The sequence below is a fragment of the Archocentrus centrarchus genome, chromosome 5 (assembly GCF_007364275.1).
Source record: "Archocentrus centrarchus isolate MPI-CPG fArcCen1 chromosome 5, fArcCen1, whole genome shotgun sequence".
Classification (NCBI taxonomy): Eukaryota; Metazoa; Chordata; class Actinopteri; order Cichliformes; family Cichlidae; genus Archocentrus; species Archocentrus centrarchus.
In genome coordinates, this window is record NC_044350.1 from 9,162,792 (window position 1) to 9,172,111 (window position 9,320).

Consider the following 9,320-nt stretch of genomic DNA (forward strand, 5'->3'; position numbering starts at 1 on the left):
TTTTTATTTGGTTGCACAAATCACCACTAAGAATATTCAGCAGGTAAGATGATAAAAATAATAGAAATTATTATTGAGAAACCACCACAAATTCAGAGAAGACAAATACATTTGTAGCAAATGTGTCATGTTGTACCTAGCAGGCCGTGGACGTCATGGGACAGGAGGTGGCTGTCCAGGGTGTAGAAACCCAAGTAGTCCCGGTGGTATGGGTGCTTCTTCCACACTTTGTGAAGCAGGATCACGAACTTAACCGAATCTCTTAGTGTTACGGTTAGGCTGCGATCCTTGGTCACAAGAAGATCCACACTGTAGGGGAAAGAGTAATCATGCTTCCTAAAATGGATTTCACATGTCCCGTGACTCATGTAGAGGGGACTGTTTTTGTTTTTACTTTAACATTGTAATCACTCACTTGGGTCCTTTAAGGGAGGCTGTATCAGACCACAGCAGTTTGACCTGTTTGCCGTCCTGAAACACAGAGATGTCCTCAGTGCTCACCACCAGCCTGACCCCGAGGGTCTGGTGGACAATGCCAAAACGCCAGAAATAAGTGTTGATTTTCCCATCAGGGGGAATCTTCTTGTCTCCAATGATCTCACCATTGACCAAAATACCTGGGTACAGTGGGATCCAGTTATGATTTTCTAGCAAATACTGTGTAAATCATGTCCAAACTGAGAAAAAAATATCAGTATACAATTTCAACCTTGATCTATCAAAGTACACAAAAAAGAACCAAAAGGTCACTGAGACTGTATTTGTTAAGTCATAAGAAAATTCTGTACACAGGACTGACCTGAATTTGGGTCTCTGACCAGATTGAAAATGGTTCCTGGTTTGTCATTGATGTTGAAGCACAAAGCATCTCCTCTGTCCGGGAGCTCTATAATGAAATGAGGATCTCCATCCACTGCAGGTGACCCCAGAATACAACAACAATCATAAACACTAGATTGACCACAGCAGCAGTAATGTCAGCATGATGTTTCACCTGTGAGAACTCAGGGGTGAAACCACATCCATCTTCTAAGTCAGGCTTTGTTTTGATGTTGGCTACATGTGCTTACATTTTGTTATCACATCTTGCACTCTTGATACTGTTTTGAAAAAAATCTGTCCACTGTAGACTGTATATAAAGATGGAAGAAGGTTCTGGGTCTGAAAAGAGCAGCAAAAATGGAGGTGTCTTAAATATGCAGTCATTCAAATGGTCAGCAGGGGGAGATACCGTAATATTTCAAAAATAATTCTATATATAGATGCCTATGGGAAAACAGCACTCAGCTTCAGGAATCTTTTTCCTGATGAGTTGATGGTCTTGCTTGCCAGTTTAAAGTCTGATTGCAGACAACATGGAGTCATTTTGTAAACTTCCCTTGTTAGAGTAAAAAAAGGAGGCAAGAGCAGCATATGAGTTAGAAAGGGGTCTTCTTAGTCATGTCCTTAAGTTTCAAAGCACCAAGATTGCGACTGCCAAAATGCTCTGCTTGGTGCTTCATAACAGCCCTTCACTACATCCATTTTTTCACACAGTCTAGGCGTGTCAATAAAGTTAAAGAAATGGCATCATCATAACATGCTGATGAACACAAGCCAACAAAACAAAAAAATTAGATGAAGCCAAAATAATTCATTATCTTAGAGGGACAATATTTTGCACAAATATTTGGACCAATCGGTGTAGTCGGAGTTGAGATTATTATTTGCAAAGATTTAAAACTTGTAGTGGCACCAAATTTAAATTCAAGCTTGTTGTAAATGTTTATCTAATCCATACACTGCCTGTTATTGTAATTTTATCAGCAAAGTCAGATGTCACACTTGGGGGGAGGGCGGTTAAACTATCCTATTTTAATTTGTGACGTCATTGTGTGTGAATTACTTACCCAGATATGCGGATGCCGGCCAGTAAGACTGTGGGTACAACTTCGGGGCTGTATATTGATCTCCTATACACAGGGACATTAAGATCCAAATTAGACCCAATACAACAAATTGACTTTATCTCATTTATTCATTTATTTTTTTGGTAAAAATGTCTTACCCGTTTTTTCAGCCTTCTCTCTTTGCTCTGTGAGAAAACAGACAGACAGGAGTAACTACAGGTGACCCCAGAATACAACAACAATCATAAACACTAGATTGACCACAGCAGCAGTAATGTCAGTGTTACGGGCCCCAGGGATGGTGCCACCATAACAAAAATGAAATCCCTGCAAATACAGGTAACATTCAGAAGCAATGAAGACGCAGTGCACTCGGTTTGCCTTCCAGATTGCATCTCTTTCAGATTTCCATAAACATTAACAACATTCATGTATGCATTACTTTCTTTCAGTTCCAGTGTCTTTACAACTCACATATGTCCATATTTCCAACAGTTATAAACATAGAAGTAGATGTGTTCACACATCAACACTCCACTATCTCCAATGTACAACCTCTCTGTGCAGGTGGAATAACAGTACACAGTTGCCCTTGCATAAGCAATGGAAAGCTACTACATGTCTATAGTGCACCTTACAGTCATTCTCAACTGTATTTATAACAATGCTTTTAGCTGTTCCAATTTACGGTAGACATTGTATCTGTTCTGGATACTGAAACTAAGCAATTAATCACACATTCTTAACAGCATTGTGAAAATAAAACAGTCCCGTATAACATGTGAGGCATTCATACTCATTCAAACTTAAAGTGCCAAAACATCTTAAACATTTCTATTCTAAACAGTAAGGTGTGTAGGAGTACAAATATTCATCATGTAAAGCAAATAAACCTGCAGTGACACTCCTGCAAGACCACACTCGGGGCATACGACCCACAATACCGCAACGTTACCGTGACGTATTTGCCAGCGGCCTGCAGAGCCTGTCCCCTAGCTGAGGCTGCTGCAGGTCTCCAAACTGCTGCTCACAAGTGTAAAACAATGCAACTTTACAAACGTAGCATGCAGAATAACATTTTCTCCAAATGACAGACAGTGGTATCATTTTTAACCAAGTACTAACCTGCAAATACAGGTAACATTCAGAAGCAATGAAGACGCAGTGCACTCGGTTTGCCTTCCAGATTGCATCTGTTTAGCGGGCGGAAATTCACCCCCCTAAAGCAACCGGGGTGCATCTTCCCTGGAATCAACAGTTCCACCTGAGGTGTTGCTCCAATTTTACTGTCCTTCTGTATAGTCCATGTTGCCCAATAAATCAGCACAAATATTGGTCATGTTTCCCAAAAATATTTTGAGTCTTTGTCGCTGGAAATCACAGGTAAGCAAATTAAATAAATGAAATTAACAGATTAACACAAAAGTGGCCATACATTTTGGGTGTGCCACACGCTCCCCAACAAACAAAAGTGGCTCCTGACACTTGCTGTTAATAGTCCAAATTCCTTTTACATCTTGAACCAGGTTTCAACTCCTATATGATACATATAAACACACATTACAAATTTATAACAGTATCGCATGAACCAAACCTGTCAGATGTCTTTCTCGACCTTAACAACAGTGGATACAATGATTAATTGGTGAGTAGGTGACAGGTATGGTGTGAGTGGGTTGGACTGAATACCAGTAAGATTGTGGGTACTGGCACATGTGAAATATCGGCTGTACTCCTATGGAGCCAACAACCAAACGTGGCTGATAAGTTGGCTGACCAAGGGAAGAGTAGGTCAGCATCTGGCCAGGTCGCCTCTCCCTTGTAGATCTCCTTGGCTGAGGCTGGAAGTCTGGTTGACACTCTTGAGTATTTCCCCTTGAGTTGTTTGTCTGAAGCACCTGCTGTGCTTCGTCAAGTTGGGGCTCCTCAGCAGAGAGCAAAATCTCATTTTCCTTCTCTTGCTCTATCTCTCCTACGTTCACGCTTTCAGACTCAGATTCCACAGGGGTGTGCTCCTCCAATAGATCTCCAGGTGTCTCAATGGTACTCTGTAGCCTGCTTGTGGTATCCTGCCCATACATGTCCAAATTGGCCTGCACTTGTTCTCTTGGTACCCGTAGCCAGTAACGGGGTGCCTCCCCATCCATCTCGGAATCACTTGTGTCACTGTTCTGTCTTTGTTCGACAGTTTCCAGGGGTGGATTTGACCTTCCTTTCCTCTTTTGAGGCTTATCAAGCATGGCAGACTCAGTTAGGTCTATTGGCAGATCATTAACTTGTAGTAACAAGTTTCTATGGAGGGTACGAGTGGGGTGACCCTTCTTCTCAGGACTGACTTTATAGACTGGGTTATCCCCAACCTGCTCCCTGACAATGTAAATGGCTTTCTCCCAGTATGGTTTCAGTTTGCATGGACCTCCCCTTTCTGAAAGGTTGCGAACAAGAACCCTGTCCCCGGGCTGCAGAGTCACACCTCTGTTCCGTTTATCATAATAGCGCTTTCCTTTTGCACTTGAATGTTGGCTGTTAGTGCTGGCTATCTTGTATGCCTCAATCATTTTCTCTTTCCATCTTTTTGCATATTCACTTTGAGTGCATGTCTCATCCTCAGTTACCAATCCAAAGAGAACGTCAATAGGCAGACGTGGATGGCGGCCATACAGAAGGTAATATGGAGAGAACCCTGTTGACTCATGTTTGGTGCAGTTATATGCATGAACGACGTAAGCCAGGTGATCTTTCCAGTTTTCTCTCTCTTTCTCACCCAGTGTCCTGAGCATCTGTAGCAGAGTTCGATTGAATCTTTCTGCGGGGTTGCCCTGAGGATGGTATGGGGAAGTTCTGGAATGATTTACACCAGACAGCTGTCTGAGTGTCTTGAACAACTCATTCTCGAACTCCCGGCCCTGATCATGATGGAGCTTAGCTGGGTACCCAAATCGCAGGATGAAATCACTGAAGATTCGGTCTGCAGCTGTCTTTCCAGCCTTGTTTCTGGTGGGATACGCCTGTGCAAATCTGGTGAAGTGGTCGACTACAACCAATATGTATTCGTACCCACCTCGGCTGGTCTCAAGGTGCAGGAAGTCAATGCACACAAGCTCTAGGGGTGAGCTTGATGTAAGGCTTCCCATGGGTGCTTTGTCAGGCAATGCTGGCTTTTTTTGCTTTATGCAGCGACATCTTCTGGTGATGTATTCCTCAACCTCTCTTTTCATAAAAGGCCAATAAAAGCGGTCTCTTACTAGGCCAAGGACTCTTTCCACCCCAACATGTCCCATACTGTCATGCAGGTGTGAGAGGATAGTTGGCTTGTAGATGGCAGGCAGGACAAACTGTCGTCGCCCGGGAGTCTTCCTATAAAGAAGGCCGTCCTCCACCTGCAACCTGCTCCATTCCCGTGTCAGTTTTCTTGTGGGCTTGTCAAGTGTCCTACGTACCTCATCAGTTAGTTCTCTGTTTTTCTCCTTTAACTCTAAGATTTTACCTATTACAGGATCTTTATGCTGTTCCTTTGCAAGTTCTTTGTGACTGATTACTGAAAGTGGCTCTATGTTTGAGTGTATTTGTTTTTGTGACGTGATATTGAGGGCTGCTACCCAAGCTACATCCCCTTGTTTGGCTGTCCTAGTTCCCTCCCAAGTGGCACACACTACTTCTTCTGATAGTCTTTCTGAGCACTGACCCATAAAGACATTGATATCAAGTGGACAGCGAGAAAGGGTGTCTGCATCAATGTTCTGTTTGCCGGGCCGATACCTAATTTCAAAGTGGAAATCAGCAAGCTGCCCCACCCAGCGATGTCCCACGGCATTGAGCTTGGCCGTACTCATAACGTAAGTGAGGGGGTTGTTATCTGTGAATACAATGAAGTGGGGTGCATAGTACAAGTAATCTACAAACTTGTCACATATGGCCCACTTCAAGGCCAAGAACTCCAGTTTCCCACTGTGGAGGTGGTAATTCTGTTCAGCTGGAGTCAGGGTACGGGACCCATAACCTATCACCCTCATCTTACCATCCTGGTTTTGGTATAGTACTGCCCCGAGGCCCTGTTGAGAGGCATCTGTGTGCAGTATGAACGGGTGGTCAAAGTCTGGGTAGGCCAGCACCGGTGGGTTTGTTAGAATATCTATGAGGTTCTCCAGAACCTCTTGGTGCTGGTCATCCCATTCTACTAAAGTCTGTGAAGGAAGCTGAGGCCCCTTCATTTTCCCTCTTTTTGGCTTGGTCAGCGGTGGACTAGGTTTTGTCTGGAGTAGTCCATAGAGTGGCCTGGCTATACGGGAAAAGTCCTGTACATAAGCGCGGTAATAACTCAGAAAACCCAGCAGTCGCCTGACATCACCTACTGTTTGTGGGGTTTTCTGCTTCAGTGCCTGTACAGCTTCAAGATCTTTTGGGTCTACCCTCACCCCATCTGCAGACACCAGGCGGCCAACATACCTGACCTCCTTGCGGAGTAGCTCACATTTCTCAGGCCTGAGTTTAACCCCATGTTGTTTCAGAGCTTGGAGTACACGCCGCAGGACCTCAACATGCTCCTCAAAAGACCTGGAGAAACAGAGTACATCATCCAAATACGGGATGCAGCACTCATCTCTGAGTGTATCCAGCATTTCCTCCATACTTCTTTGGAAGGCTGCTGGCGCGTTAGACAGGCCAAAAGGGATCCTAACCCATTCATACAAACCCCATGGGGTTGTGAATGCAGTCAGATGTCTGGACCCCTCAGCGATGAAGCCCTGGTGGTAAGCTTTGCCCTGGTCTAAGATGGAAAACCATCTATAGCCCCCCAGTGAGTCAATCAGGTCCTGGATGCGGGGAAGAGGGTGCCGATCTGGCACAGTCTTTTTGTTGAGGAGCCTGTAATCAATGCAGAGGCGCAATGATCCATCTTTCTTCCTCACACAAACAATAGGTGCAGCATATGGTGAGTGTGATTTAATAATCCAGCCTTTCACCAGCAGCTCCTGGATATACTCTTTGACTTCCCTATACAATGGCTTTGGGATTGATGCATAAGCCTTTTGGACAGGGGTTTCGTCTCTGAGTCTAACTGACATCTGGAGAGAGGGAATACAGCCAATGTCACTGCTGTCCCGAGCAAATACAGTTGACTCCTCATAAAGTACTTTCTCAACTATTTCTCGTTGGTCTGAACTGAGGTGACTGAGGTCAACCGGTGGTTGCCACAGGTCATTAGGGGGAGTGCTAGGGGAAGCAACATTAACTTCAGCCGTTACTACACCGGCTGGTGATGGCCTCCCACATTGCACATTCTGCTTGCCTAGTTCGAGAATCTTGACTACATGCTGGATGGAGCCAAGTTGAGACCTTTTTGGCAGGATGATTTCCTGCTTAGTGTGGTTAGAGATTGGCACTTTAACAAATGGTTGCCGGCTATCACTGATTTCTAGTAGACCCTCTCCAACACTAAGCTGTTCGAGGATGGAACTCTCTTCCGGTGGTTCATACAGGACCACAGGATTGGAAATATCAAAGGTAGGTGGTACTTTACATCGCACACGCACCGTTTTACCAGGTGGGAGATTGATATTTTCCCTACCTACTCGAATGGCAGCCATACTGTAATTTGGCTCTTTCTGAACACTGATGAAGTTGACCATGGCCCTAGCCTGCTCTTCCTCTACTCCTAGGGCTTTGCTGAGGAGGCTAAGGATCATAGTTTGTGCGTCTGCATCAGTTTGCTGGTTATTTACCATCCCCTGGAGAACATTGGCTCCCAGTAGTGGCTGGGGAAGCGGGATCTGGCTAACAAGGAAGGGGACTTCCATTGTGAGGTTGGGGTCAACATTCCCTGGGAGATTGACTGCTAGCTCCACCCACCCATCATATGGGATGGACTGGCCATTTGCTGCACACAAGTCAAAGCGTTCCCCAGGCTCCAGGAGCTCTTGGAGAGGCCTTACTGCATTTTGAGGGATGAATGCCTCCTTCCAGGCTCTATCAATGATGCTTACTTGTGAACCAGTATCAAATAGTACTGAGACAGCAAAGCCATTGAGAAAACAATTAATCAGACTCTTTCTACCAATTAGTGGCACTGTGCGCACTGTACTGTTACTAGCAGCTTGTGTCTTAAGAGGGCATGAATGTCTTGTTTTTTTGCTATGTTTCTTTCCATTCCGATGTCTCTGTTTGTGGGTGGCCATTACTGAGCGGGACTGAGACTGTGGAATGGCCTCTGTCTGTCCCTCAACAGAGACCGACTCCCGTTTCCCGACTGTTTGGGTCTTTTCAGACAGCCAACTGCTCTATGCCCGGGGTCCCCACACAAAAAACAGTGGTTACAGTTCTCTGAGCCTTGCTGCATGCAGTTGGTGCAGCTGAATATTTTACCTCTCCTCACAACAGAGGGCTGACTTGGTGGAGGAGTGGGTGCTTGGTGAGCAAGAGGCTGGGTGGTATGCAACTTGTCTTGGTCTGCTGTTTGGGTAGGTACAGCTTTTGAGTGGGTTGCTGTCTGTTGGTCCATTAGAGTTGCGACCATGTTAGCTAAAGCCTCTACTTGTACACTGAGCTGCTGTATCATCTCACTACCACCCTGGTCTACGGTCCCCTCTCTTTCTTCCACTTGGATACTGTGTGCATGTGTTGTTTTTTGACGGGGAGCATGGCCTAGCCTACGCTGATGTTCATTTTCATCACTCATCATTTTTGTAACCTGGCTGAGAATCTCCTCATCGGTGACTTCGCTGTTTGAGAGAAGCGGTCTCAGCTGTTGTCTGATGTCAGTGTGCTTTGCGCACAAACCCTGATAGATGCTGTGAAGAAATACTCCCTGAATAGTCCTGCGGTCATAGCGAATGTCTGTACTGGCCTGTTTTGACTGGAAAAGGATCTTCTGTTTGAGCCCAATCATACGGTACAGAAACTGTTGGGGGGTTTCTTGGTCATTCTGTTTTGCACACATTAGTTCTTGGAACAATTCAGTACTGGCCTTTTCGCCCAAGTGTGATCGGAGGAAGCTCTTGATTTCACTGATGGTGATTTCCTCTTTGTTGATGAGCATGTCCTTGAAGACACCTGGCTTCACTATCCTCAGTACACCTCGGATTACCTCAGCATCTGTAAAACCCTCTCTGATTCCTTCATCAATCTGTTTGCACATGCTGCTGTAAGTTATGTCAGAGTTGTGGTCCCCAATCTGTCCACCGTGTACCTTAAATTCCCTCCGCTGGAGGTAAGAGAGGTCCTTTATGGAAACCATCCTCTCACTGGCTACATGTGATGGAGTATGACATAATGTAGCACGTGATGCTGTGTCATGTGTACTGTGCACCTCACTGGGTTGTGGGTTACTCCAAGTTCCAAGCTGCTGTGGCTGCTTACCCAGCTCACCTCGTGTGATTCTAGCCTGGGTTAAGCTTTGATTGGTGTTGGGTGTCTGTGCACCAAAGTCAGTGT